The sequence below is a fragment of the Alligator mississippiensis genome, chromosome 12 (assembly GCF_030867095.1).
Source record: "Alligator mississippiensis isolate rAllMis1 chromosome 12, rAllMis1, whole genome shotgun sequence".
In the NCBI taxonomy this organism is placed as follows: Eukaryota; Metazoa; Chordata; order Crocodylia; family Alligatoridae; genus Alligator; species Alligator mississippiensis.
Genome location: NC_081835.1, coordinates 48,521,467 through 48,545,029, shown reverse-complemented (window position 1 = coordinate 48,545,029; position 23,563 = coordinate 48,521,467). Strand labels below are relative to the sequence as shown.

Genomic DNA, 23,563 nt, shown 5'->3' with positions numbered 1-23,563 from the left:
TTACGTGTGCTCTGGGAGTGTGTGTTTTTGGGGGGGGGGGTGGCGGCGGCGGCGGGGAGAGGGCACTTTTATTACAGAGAATGCAGAGAACTAAGGAATAGAAGAAACTCTGAAGCTGTGTGTACATGGAGCTCATGCACAGAGTGATGATCATAAGGCATGAACAGAGGTGAATCACCACAGCACTGAGTCCATTGAAATGGATGGGAAGCACTTAGGCTAGGGACAGAAATTATACATAAACTGGTTTAACTGATCAGAAACTAGTTTAAACCTGTAACAGAATAGAAGTTCAGTGTACATAAACCAGTTTCAAAATGACTGAAACTGGTTTAAGCTAAACCTGGTTGAATGTAGTATCAGACTAAGCTGATTTCGATCAAACCAGTTTATGAAACTTGTGTCCCAGATCCCTTCCTGGTTCAAGTTAAATCACAGTCCCCCAGCATCCCAGCATTTTGCAGCCCTGGGCTGGGCTGTGCTGTTTGTTCCAGTTTGCTGCTGTGATTATGGACTGCAAATCCCAGATCCCATAGGGGCAGCAGGAAGAGGAAGAGAACATATAGCCCATACTGGCTATGGGCCAGAGAGCCGTGCTGTAGCACCCCCCCCAGCTTCTGGCCTGAGCCACTGCAGGCATGTGGCTGCATTTCCTGAATCAAAAGTGAATGTCTGTTCATTTACTTATTGGTTCAATCTTTGCATTTTAGACTGCAAGCTTAGTCCCACATTTGTAACAGATTTGATGTGGATTGGGAAGCTCCTTCAAAGCCAAGGGAAAATTGAGTTTGAAACTTAAACTAATGTCAATCTAATGATCCTCAAAAGCTAATGAGACACCCAATGATAACACTGAAATACACATACAGGTAATACTCCCTGCTGAAGTTAGTCATACGCCTTTAATCTAAAAATATGTAAATATAAATAGCTGACTGATTGCATCCCAGCTGCATTTCACTTAGTTTTCCATCAAACAGTTAACTGCTTAAGCATATATTGAAATGTTCAGTCTCAGACAGGCAGGTGCTGCACTACTTCATTGCAAATTAGCTCACACTTTTCCCACCAGATCATTGGAAAAGGGGAAAGGGGGGGGGGGGGGGGGAGAAACAAAAGCAAAATAGAAGTGTATCCTAAGTAGCATTTCCTTGCCAAGGAAAGGTAAAAAACATGAATTCAGGAATTCTGCTGCACAGTTCACCATTCAGAGCTCATTACTTGGGGTTGTCTTGGCTATTAAAATAATGGCTTTATAGAACACCCAAAATTAAAACAGAAATCCAGATTTATATTCATTGTCCTGTTCCCCTGAATATTTTGAGTGATTTAATTTAAACAGTCAAGCCCACACAACAAAATACAATTCAATTCTGTCCCAAAGCAGGAGTACTTCCAAACAATGTGAGGTCCTTTTATAAAGTTGATAACCCAACAGAATAATAATAAAAAAAAAATCTACTTTATTTTTGGTTGTGATTTTAGTTATACAACTAGATATATATGAGGGAAGAGGATAATTCCTGAAGATTTCTGCTGGGTATAATCCAGCCAGTTTGAGGTGCCCATGCTGGAAATACTATGCCAGTATCAGGACTCAACATAGTTTGACTGTTACGCTCACATAGAAAGTGTTCTAGTCCCCCTATATCAAAATCAAAAAGTAAAGAGGAGTCAGATCAAAGCCATGGGATTTTGTATCCATTCAAAACGGTCTTTGAGAAAGCCCCAGGTAGGGAATAAGTATTGTTTGTAGTCTCCTCCTCCCCTTTAAATACATATTAATTAAGAAATTATTGCTGTATACAATAGCAGAAAGAGGACAAAGTGCTTGGAGCCGAGCCATCTAGCATGGATATTACGTAGTCTGTCCAAGCCCCAGTGAAAAAATAATGCCTCCTAGTGGTTTCAGTGCAGGGTTCAGTGATATAATATTGAAACATGATTCTGTAAATTGGCATTCCAGCTGAACATGCTGCTTTGAGGCGATTTCTGACCATTTTGTGAGATAAAATCCTGCAGCCAGTTACGTTGTTATACTGGCATCACTTTCTTCCACACAGAGCTTCTGAGTGAAGTCAGGCTTGATTTAGCTACAGCAACTAGGAAGAAAGAGGATAGCAAGTACATAGATATTCTGGCCAGCAGCCAGCCTTGAACTACTGGGTGGTCCTCAAGTTCCCCCAAAATGGGAGCTGTGGCGGGCTCAGTCCTGTGTCTTACTTATTCACTATGTACATCCAACTTCCAGTGGATAATCCCCGAGGCAGTAGGAAAGGCAATGCCAGCGGCACACTGATGATGCAAGGTCTTTTCTACATGTAGACAGTGCTGTTCACAGGTGCCTGAAGGAAGTAAGAACTTGAATTAAATTCAGGAGAGTAAGGCTCAACCAGGGTACAAAGAAGGGATGAACAATAGGAACAGGGAAGCACTTTGAAGAATTATGACCTCATCCTCTACTGAGCACTTCAGCCCCTGCAGCTATTGAAATGGTGGGTAGTGTCAGAGTCATGTTAAGCATAACAGTACTCTTGTCCAGTGACAAAGATATTGGGACATTTCTTGTTGAAAGTCAATCTTGTATCATTGATTATGCGTGGAGATAGAAGATATATTGTGAAGAACTACCATCCTACTTGCTGTTAAGAGCATATACATCGAGGAAGCCTTCTCAAGAAACCTGGGTCTGCTCCCTCTCCAGTTCCAGTTCAGCCTCAAGATCCAGGTACCAGACCAGATCCTAGTGTCACAGGCGGGGTCCTACAGGAAGGCAGTGATCTCAAGGCCCCCTTCCCGCACCAAGTTGACCCAAGGGCACCCTCAGATTCTCACCCGCCACATCTTTGATGTACCAATATATATATATTAGGGAGGCTGCCTTATGTCTCCTTGGACACGGTTACTTCTGGCCCCATGAACTCACGGACTCTTCGTGGGTCCCGCTCTACAATGGGTACTTTAGGGACACCCTAGCCTTAGGGGCTATGCATGGCTCCAACCATCCCTTATACCACACCCCAAGCCTCACAGCTGGAATAGACATTGTTCGGTCTCTGTCTCCACTCACTCTGGCACTCGGGCTCTCAACAGCCCTGTCCCTCTCTCTCTCTGCGCCCTCCCTTGGGGCTCTTCTCAGTAAAGCCGCCTTCCCTCAGGGCTCTTCTCAGTAAAGCCGCCCCATCTCTGGGGCTCACCACGCCCACACTGGGGCTTCTCAGCAATACCCCCTTCTCTGGGGCTTCTCAACTGCCCCTCTCTGGGGCTGGGGTCTGTGCACCCCAAATGCTGCACCTTCACTGGTGCTCAGGTCCCCACACCACTGTGAGTCCCCTATGAGGCCTCCTCCAACCCCCAATAGCCTCACCAAAACCACCAGTGTAACAAATAGCAACACAAACTCGAGCCTCCTGGCTATAACTTAAACATAAGCCGCCCGGCTATAATCACGCTTTGCCTACTGGGGTTCTTCATCCCACAGCCGAGTCATGTGCTGCTCCTTCAGCAGACTTCTCCTCTCTTCTGCAGCAGAGCACTCCTTCCTTGATAGCTGCTGACAGGGACCTGCCTCTGGCCTCAGCTCCTAGAGTTTATAAGGGCCAGGCCCTGCCTCTTACTGTCAGCTGACCGCTGGCAGGTGTGGGTCGCTTGCTGACTCCAGTTGCCCTGGCAACCAACAGCTGGGCTCCTTATTCCCTGCTAGGGCTCTTCCCCTGGCAGTTTCCCTTCTTTAGGAGCAGGGCACCTCAGTGCCCCATGACACCTAGATCTCGCAGAATTTTCCTCTGTTCCTATGAGTGCTATAGTTGTGACCAGTAGGGCTGTGCGAAGCTTCAGTCCATGATTTGATTTGGCGGAGATTCGGCTGAATTCGGTAGCTGAATCTCCAAATCCAAACTGAATCAGAGAACCCTTTAATCTCTCCAAATCGAATCAGAACCTTCCGAATTGATTTGGAGAGATTCGGAAAGATTCATAGATTCGGTCATAGGCACAGCTTTAAATGGTTTTTCTACACACCTCTAGGCAGCAGGCGGCTCATGAATGCTGTGATGCTGGGGTGCATGGAGTGTCCCACAGGAGCGTGGGGGTCTCCCCAGCGCACTTGGCACCAGACCCGGAAGTGGACCAGAAGCACTTCCAGTACACTTCTGGGTCTGCCGGGGAGTAAGCAGGGCCCCCCCCCACACAACCGCCCGGCTTGGTGACTGGTGCCTCCTGGGTCTGGGGGGGGCACCCAGGGTCCCCCTGCGGCCAATCACCAAGCCAGAGAGGTGTGTTTGGGGGGGGGCCAGCACGTTCCCCGGTGGACCCAGAAGTGGACTGGAAGTACCTCCCAGTTCACCACTGAGAACTTGGAGGGCTCCCCCACACTCGTGTGGGATGCTGCATCCGTCCCAGCAATTTGTTGAATTTAGGCTCATTTACATCATAAAGATTTCAGGATCATCAAGTCTGGTCCCTGTCACCACAAACAACCAAGTCATATAATCCTCTTCTTGATGTGATCAGATTCCATTTTAAAATTAACTAGGTTTTGGCTCCATTACTCCTACTTGTAGGCTGTTCAAATCCTCATTGCTCTAATGATTATAAACCTCCTCCTACTTTCCAGCTTAAATTTATTCTTGACTACTTTATAGCCATTTCTTTTTGTGCTGACATTACCCTTTATCTTAAATAGTTTTTGCCCTTCTCTGGTGTTCACTTGCCAGTGTAGTTATATTCAACACCCATGCCACCTCTCAACCTACTTTTTGCTAGGCTAGACAAGCCAAACTCATCTCCTTTTCTATGAATGACCCTTGTTGTCCTAGTAGTTCTCCTGTGTGCCTGTTCCATTTGAATTAATCTTTCTAACAGGGCTGTGCAAAGCTTTGGGTGGTGATTCAATTCCAGGGAGATTAGACTCAATTCGATGGCTGAATCTCCAAATCCGAATTGAATCGGGACTAATTAAAAAGGTCCGAATTGATTCAGCCGACTCCGAGCTGGTAAGTACTAGGGGCAGGGGAAGAGGGACTGGATGAGGGGGAAGGGAACCATGGGGGAACCCCTGCCAGCGCCCCTCTCCCCCAGCCCTCCCACAGCTGCCCCCCCCGGCTCCCAGTGCTTTAAAGAAAAGCCCTGGTGCTTACCAGGTGCTGCCAGGCAGGGGGTGATCCCCACTGCCCCACACTTCATGGGGGCTCTGCATGAGTCCCCCGACACCCTCCTATTCCCCTATTCCCCCCACAGGTGCCCTGCCTGGGCCAGCTCTGGCCCTTTAGGAAAAAAAAATGAAGAAAAGCCCTGGGACTCACCCATCCTGGTGTGGCTGTGGGGCTTCGGGGGCCTTATGCAGATCCTCCCACGTGGCGTGGGGCAATGGGGGGCAGCAGGGATCGCCCCCTGCCGGCAGGAGTGGTGAGGCCGGGGTTTGTTTTTTCCTTAAAAAGTCAGAGCTGGCTCGGGCAGGGTACCCGTGGTGGTGCGTGGGGAGTGAGGTGGCTCATAGCAGAGCCCCCCCATGCAGTGGGGGGCAGTGGGGGACAGCAGGGATCTCCCCCCACCCTGCAGCACCTGGGTGAGTCTGGGGGGCGGTGTTCTCAAAGAGCTGGGATCTGGGGCAGGCGGAGCAGTCATTGCTGGGCTGGGGGGGTGGGCCCGGCTGATTCGGAGAATCAGAGATTCGGCAGCAGCCGAATCTCTGAATCAGATTTGCCCGAATCGATTCTGGACAGTGATTCAAATCACCAAATCAAATCACTGTCCCCCAAATCAGCTGAATCCAAATCTGAAGTGAATACTAGCCGCTTTGCACAGGCCTACTTTCTAAATCATGAGTAAGCAGAACTCCATATCCAGATGAAGTTTTAGCCTAGTAAAGTAGCATTAAAATATTTCTTTGTCTCTACTAAAACTGTCTTGCCAAAGGTCACTGCATTGTCAGTGAGCCAGAGTTTGAATAACAAAACTAAAAATATTAGGGCCCAATCAACACCCCTCCCCCCACTTGCCTTAGCTACTAGTTTTTTGTATGACAACTTGAGAATCACCATTAAATGTTAATGTCCAAGATTATCATTCTGTTCTGCTGCTCCTGCTGACATGGAATAAAAGATTGCTCCTCCAGAAAAGGGCCTTAAAGGGCTGCAGATCAATAGGGGTAGGACTGTACCAGGGTGACAGTGTGCCCTGGGTAGGACATTTCTAGCAGGCAGCACTAATCTGCTCCTTTTGGCATGCTCCGAACTTGGAAAAGTGCTATTGTGTCCCTTTGGAAATAACTGGAGTCTTACTGTCTGTGGTATATCCCCCTGCAGCTGCTTAAGAGCTTAACCTCCAACACTTGAGAGCAACCACTGGGACAACCCTTTGGAGAGTGTGGACAAGGCGTGTTCAAGACACACAGAGTGGGAAAGCCTGGTGCTTTGGTGGGGACATGCCCTCAGGGCTCTGTGGTCAGCAGCTCTTCTCCACAGTCACGTACTGGACTGTGCATCATTTCCCAATTGCCAGGCAGGTGATTACAGAGCCTGCATAAGTTTCTGATATGATTTGCTAAGATAAATATCACAACTAGAATCATGGTGAAGCTAGGACTTTGGTCTGTTGCCTCTTTTTTTATTCCATGTGGTTCTTGATCTCTCTTTTTCCGTAACCTTTACCATTTGTCTTTATGTTGACAGTCCTGAGGACTTGGCATTGTTAACTGCTAACCAGAAGGAGTTTCTGGGCATAAGGCAGCTTATCAGGAGGTTTTGGATGTCTTTATTGATATGTGGCCAGAGTGGAGCCTTTTGAGCATGATCACAAGGGCAAGCTTAGCTATGCAGATAGAAATAGAAATTACAATCCAAATGTAAATGCCAAAAATAGCATTTGGCTACATTTGGATGCATAAGTAGCAGTTGGGTGGGTAAACGTGAAATAGGATTTGGCCTTTTCTCTCTATAATCTTGAGGGCTGAATCATATAGCCCCATTGATTTAAACAGTTTTGGCTGAGTAAAGACTATAAAACTGAACCCTGGGACATTCATACATAGGTTTTTAATAGAGATTGGGCAGAGCTATTTTTCCAGATCAGAAAACTCCAAGTACGTTGAAAAAGTTTGGTCTGGCCCAAACTTTGTTGGAGCTCTTTGTCAATCAAATATTTCCTAGAAGAGCAGTAAAAAAATGACTGGCTTTGGCATTAGTAACCTTCACTTAAACTTACTTAACAATAATAGCAATGCAAGTCCTGCATTAAAAGAAAGGGTAAAAGGGCATTGGGTTTTATATCGGGAAATAACTCATAAAAAAACCCATTGCTTTGGGTTAATAGAAAGTCTTACTGTCCCAAATGAAAAACATTAATGAAATGTGTGAGGATGCAGGCCTTCCTACAGGCCTCACAGCTCAACCTGGGGTATATAACACAACTCATGGACCCAAAAGCAGCAGCTATTGCTCAGCATCCTAATGGGGCAGCTTGACTAACACAGACCATAGAAGCATGGAAGGGCTGTGAATGTCTCAGCGGGTGCCCGTACACACACGGGGAGGGCGCTCTGATGCGCTGTAATTACAGCATGTTGGAGCATGTTAGAATGCACTCTGCTGGTGCATGCTAATTAGCATGCTCCAGCTAGCCTCCACATTTCATGCGTCAGCAGCCCCGTGCTTCAAAATGGCAGCAGGGGCACTTCAACTCAAGCTTGTTTTATAACTGGGACAGTACTCCAAGACATACCCCTCTCCAATTGAAGGGATCAGAGCAGGTGCACAAGTGCTGTGTGAGGTGTAGAGACCCTCCTTCCCCTATAGAGCAGAGCCAGATCACCAATGAGGACTTAACCACATACCTTTTAATGAGAGAACAGTAGTGGGAACATAACCGGTATAAACCAGGGGGTATAGGGGACACTACAACGCCCCGAGAGGGCAGGATTCAACAAAGGTTAGACACTTACAGTCATAGACATATTCATCCAGTTGACACAAGACAGGGCTAACCAAAATACAAAACACAAACAGCAGAACAAACAATACTGGTTGGCGAAATATAAAAGGCACAAAATACAAAATGTCAAACAACAAGATATATAGAGCCTAGGTGCCTGGAGCTGGGGGCAGAAAGAGGGAAAACACAATGACCCCTTTCCACTGCAGCAAGAATTTCTCCCTGTTCCTTCACTCACCCCAAGTCACCCCAACTGGGACTTGAACTCATATCTTCCATGGGGTAGGCAGAAACTCTATCACACAGTCGCCAGCACTGGGGCTGCTCCAAGCTGCTAGGGGTCTTGACTTCCCAGGAGCCTCACAACGAGCTTCCTGGCCTCTGATTGGAGGAGCTGGAAGCAGAGCTAGGAACCTCTCAGGTCACTGCTCAGATCCTTGCTGGGGCTGGGGAGCCTCTCCTGCTGGCCACAGACTCTCCTATGGCATCCTGGAGCCCAGCGGGGAGCCTCTCCTGCCGGCCGCACGCCACGCTGTTGAGGGTCTAACTGCTGCCTGCAGGTCCCACACCTTCAGGCTCTTCTGGGGCCACTGCTCCTGCCCCGCTGGCCCAGCTCGTGACAGCTCCTTGAAGCTCCTTCCTTGTGGTCCCTCGCTGGTCTCTCTCTTGAGTCAGCTGGGTGCCCCTTTTATCCCCCTCCAGGTGACCCAAGGGGCCAATCAGAGGACATGAAGCGTGAGTCTCTGGGGCCTGATTGGTGAGGAAAGGCAATTCTAAGCCCTGCAATCATCTTTTACCCTTTCAAAACACCTGGGCTAAATCATTACCAGCTAGCCCGTCACATTTTATGAGCTTTAGTTAGAGTGTCTCTGCCCCAACTTTGAATCCTGGTGATGCTGAAACACACGATGCTGTGGGTGCTCGAACTAGAGCGGCTGTCTAATTAAAGTGATCCCTCCCCCACACCTGAGCACATGTATAACTGCCCAGTATTTCTACCAGAGGGGTGCAAAGTTCAGTGTTGTTTACTTCAGAATAAAAGACTTCTGCATTTAGGCTGATTTACTCTTTTTGGAGGGATCCAGGAATGAGAACTATGCAAAAGAAATGTCAATACTTGAGGATGTTTTTAAAGAAAGAAATGTTTTCCCAATGAGTTTCAAGAAACTGTAGAAAAACAAGTTTTCTAGGACATACAGAAAGTTAGCTCCACTTATCCATCTATTTAAAGCCCTAAGGAGGTGCCTAGGTTTGAAAGTGAATTTGGATTAAGGTAGCCTGTGAAATGAGTGCAACAGCTGTTTCTGAATAATTTCCTATGCAAACATGCCCTTATATGGTCCTTATTTCCATAATATAAGAGCAACTCACACACTATTTATATTTACAACCCTCCTGTGATGTAGAAAAATACCAGCATTGTCATTTTACAAATGGGGCAAAAAGAGACTGACTTAGGAAGAGCAAAGACTTCCCCAAACCCCAGGCTAGTGCCTGATCCATGGACTAGTCTTACTTCCACACACATCTAACCTGAGCTTTAGCTACAGATCCAGAAGGAGTCTGTCTGCCTGGCCTATTCTGTTAAGTTCCAACCACACACAGATCTTCTCCCAGGAGGCTTAGAAAAGTATAAATGGTGGCTAACTGGTATAAAGAAATATAGCTACAATCCAAGGCCCACTGATCAGGCCTATGTTTAATGGGAGATATCAACATGTTTGGAGCTGCGCATTGTAATTTTTCTTCCATGAAGTAGGATCCTGGGTTAGAAAGGGTTTTCACATTAATGTTAACATACTGAGTTGAGTAAGAACTCAAGATAAATGTAAGGTACTCCACCTAGGAAGGAGGAATCCCCAGCTACCTACAGGTCGGGGGATGTCCTCCTTAGCAGCTCAGAAGCTGAGAGAGATCTTGAAGTAACATAGTTGACTCCAAGATGAATATGAGCCAGCAGTGTAATGAGGCCATCAAGAAAGCCAATCATGTATTAGCAGATGCATGACCAACAGATCGAGGGAGGTGATGCTTCCCCTCTATGCGGCATTGGTCAGGTTGCAGTTGGAGTACTGTGTCCAGTTTTGGGCACCGCACTTCAAGAGGGACGCGGAGAATCTGGAAAGGGTTCAGAGGAGGGCCACCCACATGATTAGTGGTTTCCATGAAAGACCCTACAAGGAGAGGTTGAGAGATCTGGATCTCTTCAGCCTATACAAAAGACAGCTGAGGGGTGACCTTGTAGCCGCCTATAAATTTATCAGGGGAGGACAGCAGGGTATTGGGGATGCACAGTTTACCAGAGTGCTCCAGGGAGTAACTAGGAATAATGGGTGCAAACTAGTGGAGACCAGATTTAGGTTAGACATTGGGAAGACATTTTTTACAATAAGGGTGGCCAGAGTCTGGAATGGGCTTCCAAGAGAGGTGGTGCTGTCACCTAACTTGGAGGTCTTCAAGATGAGGCTTGACAATCACCTGGCTGGGGTTGTCCAACCTTGGTCCACTTTTCTGCCAGGGGCAGGGGTTGGACACAATGATCCATTGGGTCCCTTCTGGCTCTACAATCTATGAATCTATGAATCTATGAGTACTTTAATTACAGTTTGTTAATTATATTCATTATATAAGCAAAAAAGATCTGTAACACTGTGCTGTTAATATATGGTTTCTCCTTTGGTTCTGATCCTACTAGCAATATAAGCAGTAACTTATGTACCATCCGCCAGATCAGGTAGCTGCTAAGTAATGTTTACTTTTGAGTATGTACAAGTACTTTTGGTCCTGGGTATAACTGTAAACTTCATCTGACTGGAGGACCTGGTGGCAATGTGGTGGAGCTACTGGTGGTGGGGTAGCTCCTATAAAATACTACGATGTTGCAAGCCTCCAGAGTAAGGTGAACATAGGGTGCCTCAAAACCCTATCCCCCACTACCTAGTGGGTACTCCTTGGTTGGAAAAAGGCTAAGGAACATCACCCTGACAGAAACATGCCTGTGCTGATATGTTAGGCAGTCAGCAGCAGTTCTCATCTGTTTCTCTCTGGTAGAAGCTACAACCATCAAGGCATGAATGTCTGGACGCAGTCTGGCCTTGGATTCTGGTTTAAAGTGGTGGTGATAGGTCTTGGGCAGCCTCCACTTCTCCATACTCTTGCCTAGGTGTATGCATTGAAGGCGTGTGCATTGTGTGTGATGATCACAGGACTCTGTACAAGCAGATTCATCAAGCACCTGACTAGTAGGGGTGTGCGAAGCAGACCCTATTCGATTCAGATTTAGAGTCAGCCCACATCAGGGACAGTGATTCAGTTTGTTGATTCAGATCACTGTCCCCGATTTGATTCGGCCAAATCCAAATCTAAAGCTTTGATGCTGATTTGGAGAATCAGCGATCTGGCCAGAGACACAGCTTTAAATATTTTTTCTACATAGCTTGAGGTACCAGCACAGCTTCTGAACATGGAGCGTCCCACAGGAGTGTGGGGGGCCCTCCACATACTCAGCAGCGAACCTGGAAGTGAAGCGGAAGTACCAGAAGTATCACAACTTTAGTTGTGAAAATTTTCTTTTCCCCTTAATATGTGTTCCATTAATTCACTGGGGACAAAAATTTCACTAATAGGGTGGTAATTGCCAGGATCTTACTTCTTTCCCAACATTTAAAATTACCCTGTATTAGTTCATTCTACTCTTTCCATCACTCATCACATTATTCAAAAACAGAAAAACTTTCTTCACTAGGCCACAGATTATACTGTCTGACTGATATGCATATGTCCACATTTCCCAAGTATCCTCTGGTCTTGATTTTCCTGTATTTTCCCACTTCCCTTTTTATTTCTAAACCTTTTCCTTTAAGATAAGTTACAGAGGAGTTTAAGACATTTTACATGTGAATTCTGTCTCATTCCTCATTTACTAGCATCCACACTCTTCCTCCTGTTAGATACATACAATATTTTCTCTAGTCCTGTCATCTCTCGGATAGATTCATAGATGTTAGGAGCTAAAAGGGACCCTACAAGATCATCGGGTCCAGCCCCCTTGCACTTGAGCAGGAAAGGCTGCTGGGATCAGATGACCCTAACAAGGTAAGCATCAAGATGCTTTTTGAAGATTGCCAGGGTGGGTGACTGTACCACCTCTGTGGGGAGTCTGTTCCAGACCCTCAGCACTCGACTTGTAAAGAAGTTTTTGTTTATGTTCAATCCAAAGCAATTTTCAATCAGTTTGTGCTCATTGGATCTTGTCTTCTCCTGGGGTGCCTTGGAGAACAGACGCTCCCCAAGGCCCTGATGTACACTCCTAATATACTTATAGGCTGCCACCAAGTCCCCTCTGAGTCTTCTTTTTTCCAGGCTGAACAGTCCCAAGTATTTCAGCCTTTCTTTGTATGACAGTCCCAAGTCTTTGAGCCTTTCTTTGTATGATCTGCTCTCCAGACCTCTAATCATGCACATGGCCCTCCTTTGAACTCTCTCGAGCGTCCCCATATCCTTCCTGAAGTGCGGCACCCAGAACGGGATGCAGTACTCTAGCTGCAGTCTCACCATGGCTGAGTACAGCGGGAAGATGACGTCCTTAGTCTTGCACAAGATGCATCAGTAGATGCATGCCAGTGTTTAATTTGCTCTGCCAGCTACGGCATCACATTGGTGGCTCACGTTCATTCTGTGGACTATCACAACAACCAGGTCTCTTTCAGTTGTGATACTGGCATGCGTAGCACTGCTGAGCCTGTAAGTGTGTTGCGGATTATTTCTCCCCAGATGGAGCACTTTACGTTTCTCCGTGTTAAATGTCATCAGGTTAAGATCTGCCCACCTCGCAAGGCTGTCCAGGCCATGTTGACTCAGTTCTGTCTATTAAGACTCTCTGGATCCTAAATCAGAGCCAGTTACCTAGCCATGGGACTGTAAAGTAGTCGAGGCCGCATTTTCCCAAATTTACCATGAGGATATCATGGGACACTAGGTCAAAGGCCTTTTAAAGTTCAAAGCAGTTTTCATTCCAGGTTCTATTTTTCACTGTGCAACTTAACCAATGGGGAGCATTTTTCCTTGGCTCCTCTTCTTATTTGCACAACATAGTTTGCACTTTGTTTTAATATCAGACCTTTGAGTAGCTGCTGGATGAAGAGCATTCTCACCCAATGAGATTTCTTTCAAAGTGAGATTCTTCCATGCAACCACTTCAGATAAACTGCCATGCAGTACCTGTGTCTGCCTTGAATAACTGCATGATGTGCTCTGCTGCATGGCAATTTTTTAGCCATGTATTTTGGTGTTTTTGGTACTGTCTCTGCACTGGGAATGTGAAGGCATGCATGCTGCTTCTCTCTGGCCAGGTACATAGGCATATACCTTAGTTCAAATCCAGGAAAAAAACCCTCAAATGAAGGGGAGAGCAGCTCTCTTGTTTTAGCCCAGGTAACTGAAGAGATAGGTCACTTATTTGGCTAACATTGTATCTCCTGTAGCCTAGCTGTGTTCCCCTCTTCACCCTCATCCCTCTACTGTTAGTCCCTCGCTCGGGCGATCTGTATTTCCCTACCGGCTTTGTCATCTTTTTTGGATTCACAATCCTAAACATCTACTAATAAAAGTCATTCTCTTAGTGGTATTCTGGATGTGTCCCTCACCTAAAACGGAGTTGGTGAAGCGACAGCTTGATCAGGTAGAAGGGAAAGTCAACTTGTAGAAATGCCTCCAGTTCAAAGGACATACGCATGCCAACTTCTGCATGCCACAGAACAACCACGTAGAAAGGGGCCAACAGCCACCAAAGTGGACGCTGAGTTCCATAGGTCCTAGGAAGTGTAAAAGGGAGCTTAGAGTTTTAGGGGGAGAAACTGCAGCAACTGGAGCCCAGGCAGCTAAACAGGGGCCAGCTATATGAAGGAAGGCAGCAAAGAGGTGCTGTTGCCTAGTCAGTAAGTGGCCTATCAAGGTAAAGGGCACACCTGCAACCTGTCTGGGGAAGTCATCTGACGAGAAAGGGGCAAAGCATAGGGAGCACATCGGCCCTGGACCTGAGCCTGGGCAGCCAGTTTGGCCCTGGAAGCTATAACGGAAAGATCTCCTGGCCAGGAGGGTTGCAGAAGAATGCCTGGCAGACTCCTGAGTTGTGCTGAAGGCTTTCAGAGACATATAACCCTGGGTAGGGGGGAAGATTGATTAAACAGCCAGGGGCATAAGGGATTTAGTTATAGCCAGCATGTTTATTTTTTCATTTGAACTTTAACTGGTGGTTTGGGTTGGCACTATTGGGGGGCAGAAGGTCCCAGCAGTGTCCAGGAGCAGGGCAGAGTCAGCGTCAAAGCAGGCTCAGTGTCTGGGAGCAGGGCTGAGGCAGGGCCAGGGAGCCCAGTGCCCAGAGCAGGGTGGAGGCAAGGGTTGGAGCCCAGAAACCAGGTCCAACACAATGGACCTGGGCTAGACAACCCAGCGAGAGAAAAGGGGCAGTGGCTGGGACGGTTTAGGGTCCAACAATCGAGACTGACAGGGTGGCAACATCTGTGAGGCATGGACGTGGCTACAGGGGAGGTTGGAGACCATGAAACTAGCCCTTAAGGGGATTAGTGAGCTAGAACACAGCCTGTTACAAGGGGAGGGCTTGCTGTGGGACCCCTGGGCAGCTGCCCTTTCCAAATTAAATATTTACATCAAGGTATAGCAGGCAGGAAAAAGAAGAGGGTACTCAGAGAGCCAGAGTGAAGTAGGAGCTGCGTCATGGTTGCCCCTGGCGTCCAGCACTTGCTACAGGAGGAAATATTGTCAAATGCACAAAGAACGTGCCTCAGTTTAAGAAGTGACACAAGCTGTCCTGCATCATGTTTCTGTGACAGGTTATGTCAGGTCACTTCAGGACAGAAAGCAATGCTTCCTGAAAGCAATCAGAATTAAATAATGCTGTGCATATTCTTCTTCCCCGGGTAGAAAAACACAAGTGTCCCCATCCAGTGGGATGAAAGACACGTGTCCGATCTTCATTACCCATCCCAGAAGCATAGATCTGCCTGTTGCACTTAATCAGAAACACATCAAATCACCCAGCATGAATCTAGTGAGTGAGTCTAGCATTTGACAAACACATGAGGAAGTGATAAACCAACAGAACAACTTTGTATAAATATTGAAAAAAGCATCTCTGTGAGAGCACATGGCAAAAGTAAAAAATGCCTCTCTGGCTGTCCCAAATAGAAACATTGAATAAACATGTGCACAGAGTGTAATTTAAATAGCCAGCTGTTCCCATAATCTGGGAAAACATGTCTGATCTCTGAGAAACACTGGATGAGACAAGAAAATAAGGGAAATGGCTTGATGCAATCTGTTTTCAGACACCCATTTAGACAATAACACGGTTCCAGTGCGTGGGCTTTTGAAATCTCAGCAATGAAAAGTAAACACTTATTACAAATGGAAAATGAGAGGTCAATATTAATGGAAAAGGGTCACTGATGTAATATTGTATTGGAAAGATCTTTTTACTGTTTTTATGCTTTGTGCTCCTTTGCTGTATTATTGTCTCTTAGCTCTGATGGTTTGCTATGCTATTCTTACTCTGGTCTTTTTGACTCTCCGTCACCACTAATGCTGGAACTTCTCTCTCCTGGTTGAGAGCTCTTATAATAAGTATTGTATAGGGGCAACACTAACCTCCCTCGTTTTATCTCCATATCATGTAATTCTACCCATAACCAGTCTAGACAACAAAGTGTTGAAAACACCTGCAGCTGCCAATGCCTTGCCTGCATTTAGGGCTCTGACCAGTAGTACTACCAAGGTATCTGCTCTGGTGGAGTAATTTTAGGCAAAAAGGCAAGGGTAGACCGGGACTGTGTCATTGCTCAATACAGAGCTCATTAGGAAAACACCACAAAAAGGGGCTGTGGAGTACTAGTGAGTCCATTTCTGGGCAGGGTTTCTGATGCAAACACTGAATTTTAAGTAGTGTAATAACCAGAGATCATGTGGGGAAAGCAGATTTCAAATTTATTTTCATGACTTTTCACATCAGCATTCTGGTTTAAGTTTATCCTATCAGGGGCAGAAACAAAACATGTTCTCTATGTCAAGGCACAGACCCCTCACCCCACTATAGATCAGTGGTGAGGGTATATTCACTCTACTGCTTTACTGTGTACCAGGAAGGAGTCTGGGGACTAGAAGGGGAATGGGAGATGGGGAGAGTTGAGTGAAAATTCATTGATTTTTTTAAGACCAGAAAGGATTATTGTGATCATTTTGTCTGGCCATCTGCACAGAACAGGCCAGAGAAACTCACTCAGGACCCCTGCAAACAGCTCTGAATTTCTGTCTCATTAGAACAGATTTTTCTGAGACACCTAATTTTGGTTAAAAGAATGCAAGTAATGAAGAAGCTATCACACATAGTCAAGTCATCCCATTTGTTAGTAGTCCTCCCTATTTGGGTATATGGTGAGCCACACTGCTGATGGCATTTAGGTACACAGTAATATAGGAACCTGTAACTGTTAGATACCATCTGGGTGTTGAAATCAGATCCTTTGCTGCTGTAGCCTACCATGACATGTAATCCTTTTCATAATTGCATTGAACTCCATCTTTAAATTAGCTGAACTTCTATTCTGTTCAACTCACAGAACTTAATGCCTTCAATATTAGAAACACAGCTTCCAATTTCTAAACTAAATTTGTTCATGAAAAGTTCACATTTTTTCTTCTACTAATATTGTCATTTAACCTTTTCCCTTGCTGGAGTTTACCCACTGAGGTCCTGGTAGACAACAATCAACAGTCCCTCTCAGCCTTCCTTGCGTGGCTAAACAAGCCACATTCTTTTATTGTCATTTCAAATGATACATTCACGATTCTCCTGGTCACTTCAAAGCCCTTTACTGCACATGGTATAGTTTGTAATAATCTCTCTTGAACGTGGGTGAGCAGAATTGCACACAGGCGAGGTATTGCCAATGTCTGTACAATGTATTAACACTTTCTCATCACTACTAGAAATACCTCACCACGTGTATTATAAGATCAAGTTTGCCTTTTCCACGGCTGCATCACATTGGTGTCTTTCTCTTCCTCTGCCCGTTCCAATTAATGAGTTTCAAACTGATAGCAGAAATTCTCATAGTTAATCCGTAAAGCATGATCTTATTTGGTGTTATTAAATTTCATTTATTTCTATTGCTCCAGTCATCATTACTTAACCTGCTTAGATTCTTTTTAAAACCTACTAGACTCCAATCTTCATCTACAGACACCTTAATGTATTTGAATCTGGCTCTTTATCTCTAGTCTAGATATAGCATTGTCTCGTTTTAGCTTCCAGCTGTTGGATCTTGTTTTCTCTTTCTCTCCACCAGTTTCTGCTCTTGGTAAGAAGTCACCCTCCATTTAATAGCACTTCAGTTATGCTGAAAGAGCAAAGTGCACACTGAAGGCCTGGCATGCTTTTCACTCCTCCCTGGGCAGGCAAAATGCACCAAAATAAAATGTCTCTGACAAATGTTTGTTCTGCAGTATTACAGAAAGTGACATTCATTTCCTCATGCCTGAACAAAAATTATCCTAAGGAATGCCACTAATTAGAAGAAAAACAAGAGAAAAAAATTGGAAAAGGAGATCATGTGGGTGATTGTCAAGCAACATGCCTTCTATATTCAGACAGACAATGCAGCTTCTATACTGCTGAATACATTTTCTAAATCCAAATGCAATACAGTTGCTGCACTCTTGGATAAAATGCTTGTTCTGAGCTACTGTATGAACCAGGTGCATCCTCACATTTCATTGATTTCAATGGAGTGTCAATGGGGTGGACAATGAAGCATAGCAGGTGTGCTGGAGAACTGTTAGCACCAGTTGTGTGGCATTTCCATGCAAAGGCAATCCCCAATGTGTCTATCCCCCTATTTACAATACCAGATAATACATTCCATAATTTATTCTCTTATTCACTGCCAGGGCACAAGATGTGTGCTAATAAGGTCTGCATCCTTTTCAAGCTACACAGTCTCTCTCAAAGGAGATGCTCACATGCACAACAGCCAAAACTCAGTTGGTGTGACTTGCCATACTAACTTGTTTTGGGTCTGAGTGAGACATAGTGGGAATAAATACTGCTTTCTGCAGGAGTTGTCAGAAAATGTGGGTAGATTTGCCCTGGAAAATCTAGGTAAAAACAATAATATGTTCATTTTCATGACAATTTTCATCACCGAATTTCATTTAAGAAGAAATCAAGCAACAAACAACAAACATAAACCAGTATCCTAAAAATATTTTGGCATTCTCTGCAAAATGTTGGATGCTAAAATGTTGAAGTTTTTTGGTTTTCTGACATAGAAAAAAATGTTAAATGTTCAAAGAAGCAGGCACTGCAAGCAAACATTTTCATTTTCCTTGAATGAAAATATTGACAGAAAATTTCCAACCGACTCCTTTGGTTACAGACCTTTTACTTCATGGCTGTAACATCACACAGCTCTGTGCCTACACAGTCCAATGACAAATCAACTTGTGACCCAAGGGGCTGTCTATAAAGAACCTGAGTTGAGCTTTATGTTTAATAGTCCTGATTAATGTGTCATATATGGCAGTTCAGAGATAAATGATAGCTCACAAAGCAGCTAAAAAGAAACTTGTGCTGGATTTCTTCTATGCAAACTGTCCTGGCCTTTGTTCAAAAGGAGTTAAGGGCAACAAGAAGCCTGCTTTTGATTTGTGGTTTCACTATCAGCTGTGAAGGGCCTTTTGGAGCTTAGCTGAATTTATGACTGAGCTATATGCAGTAGCTTCTACAAAAAGAAAGACTTCATTATTGTAAAAAACTGAGCTGTCTCCAGGCATTTGACATATATGACACATCTTCAGTTCTGCAAGCCATTAATAAATTGTATGCTAACAGGATATTTAACTTTGCTGTTGACATACTACTAATTTGTGGGCTTTCTAACTGCTGGAATACCACCCAAATCATCTTTACATACTGAGATATGCAATGCAGACTGACATGGCCTGGGGTTAGACTAGGAACAATCTTTATAAAAGCTTTATTTGCAGGAGACTGCCCTCTATTACCTTACTAAAACATCATAGATGACAGACAGTGCAACATGCTTGTTACTACTTGATAAGATAAGGGAGAGGGTGATGAATACAAATCAGAAAGGAATGCAATAGAGTAGATTAGGAAGCTTGTGTATTTCAGCACATCTTTGCTTTATTAACATAAAATGTGTATATCCTTTATTTGTTATTCAGCCCTTCTTCCTTGGACAATTAAGATGCTATAATGTAGGAATTAGTTTGGTTTTTTTTTCAGTTAATTCTTTTATTCGGGACAAGCACATTTTACAGGATGGTATTTGTTTTTGCAACCGTAAACTAATGAATTACACATATTGGCTGCAATCACAGAAGTTCTGTCTTTGTTTAGTTTCAGCAAACTGAAACATTTTCCTAACACCATGGCAATAGCCATTTGAAGGATGCCTTAAGTAATTCTTGCATCAGTTTTTCTATGATCAGACCAGAAGCCTTTCTATTGGCAACAGTCCCAGAAGACATGAAGATGGTTCCATGTGCCATGGCATTCAGGCTGTGAATTTTGTCTCAACATTTTTACAGGGCAAAATAAAATGATGCTGTTTTTCTATCCCAGCTTCACCTAATGACTATGGTTTGTGAAAAGCAAAATTAGCTAGTTAAAATGTCTCTGCTGTTCAGTGAAAACAAATGCTTCCTGTCTGTGATTCAACTTTACCAAGCAGTAAGGGAAATTGCTACAAAGTGGAAATGTCTATGGACCACAAATGAGGAACTATTGACATGAATCAGATAATTTTAGCAACTTTCTGAAATATTTTCAGAACAAATGTTACATAAAGAGAAAAAGTCATAGGACAATGATCTGCTGCTACTATGTAGAGGCCAAAGCAAAGCCACAGGCTGTGCCTCTTGCACACAAATCATCAAAACAAAGTCAAGATGTTTATTTTCTAAAGTCAGAAATGCTCATCACGATACAATACTCTGCTGCAACTACATGATTTATTATGCTAACTGGCTATAGTAAAAGAAGCCATTGTGTCTGATAGATGTTAGTGAAGTAGGGATGATGCCTAGCTATGCTCTTGTTCTGGATTCTAATTGGCTCGAGGAGCAGAACAGTTAAATGCAAGCATCATCAAGAGCCATTGAGGAGGTGGAAGCAGGCTGAACACTTATTAATAAAATAAGCAGTCATATAACAATACAGCATGTTTCAGCTGCTATACTGTAAACTGAACTGGAAACAAAAGATACACTGTAGGATGTTTGACCTGAAAAATGGGGAGAGAGAGGTTTTGCTCTCATCTTTTCTCTGCTTGCGTTAAAACCTGACTGGTACATAAAGATACAGAAGCAACACTAACAGTTAAAAGTTGAAACTCAGGAAAATTAAAATTAGAAATAAAGTGAATACTTGTAACAGTCACTGTAATTAATACATAAAAACCTTATCTAGGGACATGGTATGTACTCTATCACTTGGATGTTGTTAAACCAACACTGGGTCTCTTTCTAAAAAACTTCTCCAGCTGAATCATGTAGCAGTTTGGTGTAGGAACCTTTGGGTGAGGTCTCTGCCCTATGCTGCTTAACTCGATGATTACAAGTTTCTTCCCGCTTAAAATCCATCATGCCAATTTTAACTTCCTAAGAACTCTCTTCTGCCTGACACCCTGCATATGGAGCCCCTAGCCAGAAAATAAAAAATGTTTACTGGCAACAAAAAAGTTTAGAATTAATCAAGTGAAGTTTTTTTAAGAGATGGGTGTCAGAAAAGTAGGAGCTTTTTTAGCTTTTGCAAAAATGGTGCAGTTTGAAATAAACCTCTGGCTTCAGAAGCTATGTATTTTCTTGTCTTCCCCTCAATGAGCAGAAATAATTTCTGGGATACTGGATGTTACTTGTTCAGGCTGCTGCACTCTGGCCTTAGAGGCCAACTAGAGAGCAGCATTGGTTTTAAATGACCTTTGACCCCTCCTGTCTAACAATGACTACAGCGTGACTTCAGCAGATGACAGTGCAGAGCTGTTAATGTTGTCCTGGCATATGAAGGTTTTGAAGATGTGAGTCAAATTGCCTTTCCAAGGATTTTCAAGAACACTTCCTAAGCACAAAAACTTGTATTTGTGGATTTGCATTTAAAATAAAGCTCCTATAAAAAGAGCCCCAGATTCTGCAAAAAGGCAATGATTCACTCTCCTTGAATAGAGCAAATAAGCATTCTACTGGCAACAAAATCTGAGAAAAAAATCCTCAAGAAAGCTCAGATTTGGTGGCTCACTAACTAAGAATGTACAGCAGTATCTCACTTCCAGTGTGAAACACTTTGGGGTGCCAGTTGCTTAAAGACAGAACAGATGGAGAGGAACCCATTAGCGAGCATGCACACATCAAGTGAGATCCTATGCTAGGGGAAGTGGTTGGAAATAGCCCAGAGCGGAGTGAAATTCTACTTCATAAGGCACATCACAGTCTTGTACAAAGACAGAAGGAAAGGACTGGAGGGGGAGGTACACAGAACCTACACACTCTAGGCTTTGGCTAATGCTCTTTTCCAGGTAAGGCTATAGGGTTGAATTTACCAAATAGCTCTTTAAAGAGGAAGCTGCTATTTTTATTATCTCCCCCTTGCCCTGTTTATATTTATTTTCAGACACATATTTAAGTATTGGTGCAAGCAGGAGAAACATGGTCTTGTGATTAAAGTCTGGGATGGAAGGTCAGGATACCTACAGCAACCTTCACAGTTTGATTTTTACAGTTGGGCAAGTGGGGAGCTCCAATCCACATACCCCCAGCTCATGCTGGGCAAACCCCAGCCCACAGCTCACTCCCCTTTCCTTCTCCCCCCTTCCTTACTGCAGACAGCACCAGGGGGCAGGGCTGGACTGCATCAGCCCAGCCTCGCTCACAGCACAAATTAATCCTAGGGAACACAAGTTTTCTAAGGCACTCTAAAGTGGAGTGCCTTCATCTTATCCCTCATGTGACGATGGTTAATTTGTCATGCGATCAGTCATTTTTAAAGTGCTCTGCAGCCATGCATGTAATCAGTCAGTGCCCCGTGCATAATCAGCAAAACTGATCCAGTGCTATCAAATGAGCTCCTCACTTCATGCCCCCCAAATCCTACCCCCTCCAGCTCAGGCTGGGCAAATTCCATTCCACAGCTTACTCCCCCTCCCTTTCTGCAGGCAACACCAGAGTTGAGGGGGAAGGGGGAGAGGCTGCAGGCAGGCTCCTCAGGCTGGACCAGCTCCAAAGTGGAGCTCTATTTCTGTCCCCCCACCAACAGGCAAAGTCTGTTGGGGGGTGGGAAATCACTCTAAGTCATGGCGCTTTATGTGAAGCACCATGAGTTAGACCAGGGACCTGCACATCTGTCAGCACCCACAGACTTCTCAGGCTCTCATGCAGGAAACACCAGTTCTTACTATCCTGTAAGGTTTTTCTGGATTTCTCAGTGCTTGGACTGTACCATTACTGGTCCTCCTTTGTTGTGTTTTTAGTCTCTATGGAGTTGAGGCACTGGTGAAGCATCTGGGAGAGCTAAATGTTCTCCTCCCTCCCCACTTTCTTTTATTTATTTATTTTTAAGGGCTGTCACTGAATCACTGTCAGCTTGTGGAGAGCTTAGCATCTGTCACTACTGGGTCCAGTTGGAGAGGGTCCAGGATTTAACAGTTTCATGACAGAATGACTAAAGACATTTGGGTCTCTCTGGTCCAGGATACTGCAGCCGTTTCCTTTCTTATGAAAATACAGGAGCAATAACTCCACAGCACATATTCTGCAGGACAGTAAATCCCAGGCTCCGTTAAAACACTGCTAGGTGCAGTCCCCATTACAGGCACTGATGACACATTGTGTCACACATCTTAGTTGAGCATAATTGTCCCATTCACACATTCTGTCCCTTCCCAGCAAGGATAGGAAACTTTCTATTTGGCATGTGGCATTTCACATATCCTCCACCTGTTCTAAAATGGGACAATTCCTTTTTAATCTCAAATTCTCTGTTCCGAGATTGGCACATTTATAATGACTCAGAAAACTTGACCTGTGTAGTGGGGTTAGTCACAGTAAAAGGAACCAAGGCCAAGACTGAATAAGGCTCAGACAGCTAAAGGGAGATGCAGGTGAAATTTAGGTCAGTGAAACCGACACATCACAAAATACTTTGAAGTTGTAGAACCTACATTTTAACTGAAATTTCCCTTGAAAAAATTCACTCAGTTGTATCTACATTTCCTTTAATAAGAAAGGTCTATTTTGTAGCATCAATAATATCCAATGCCTCATTCTTCCTAGCTTGCCACCCATGAGGGAAGTAGCAATCCCACTGCTTCTGCCTACACAGAGAGGAGGAGAGCCACACCATACCATAACCTACAGATACCTAGTGTAGCTGGCCTTCCAAGTGAGAAATGGGACCGTATCATGGTGGAAGGCTGCGCAAAGCCTCCATGCATGTCATGGGCAGTCCTGAACACCAACCTGCTCAGGCCAGCCAGGTTTTTTTCCGCACATAAAGATAAAGATACTTATTACTATCAGGAATGGCTTAAGTATGGCTGACATG

General features: G+C 44.5%; 1 long non-coding RNA gene across 1 annotated transcript; it reads right to left on the bottom strand.

Moving 5' to 3' along the window:
• Positions 1–1,440: 1,440 nt before the first annotated feature.
• LOC132244532 (uncharacterized) lies at positions 1,441–3,554 on the bottom strand. Its single transcript, XR_009456096.1, has 2 exons — positions 3,462–3,554; positions 1,441–2,345 (listed from the first exon to the last, which is right to left on the bottom strand). It is a non-coding gene; the product is annotated as an uncharacterized LOC132244532 (long non-coding RNA).
• Between the last annotated feature and the right edge of the window lie 20,009 nt (positions 3,555–23,563).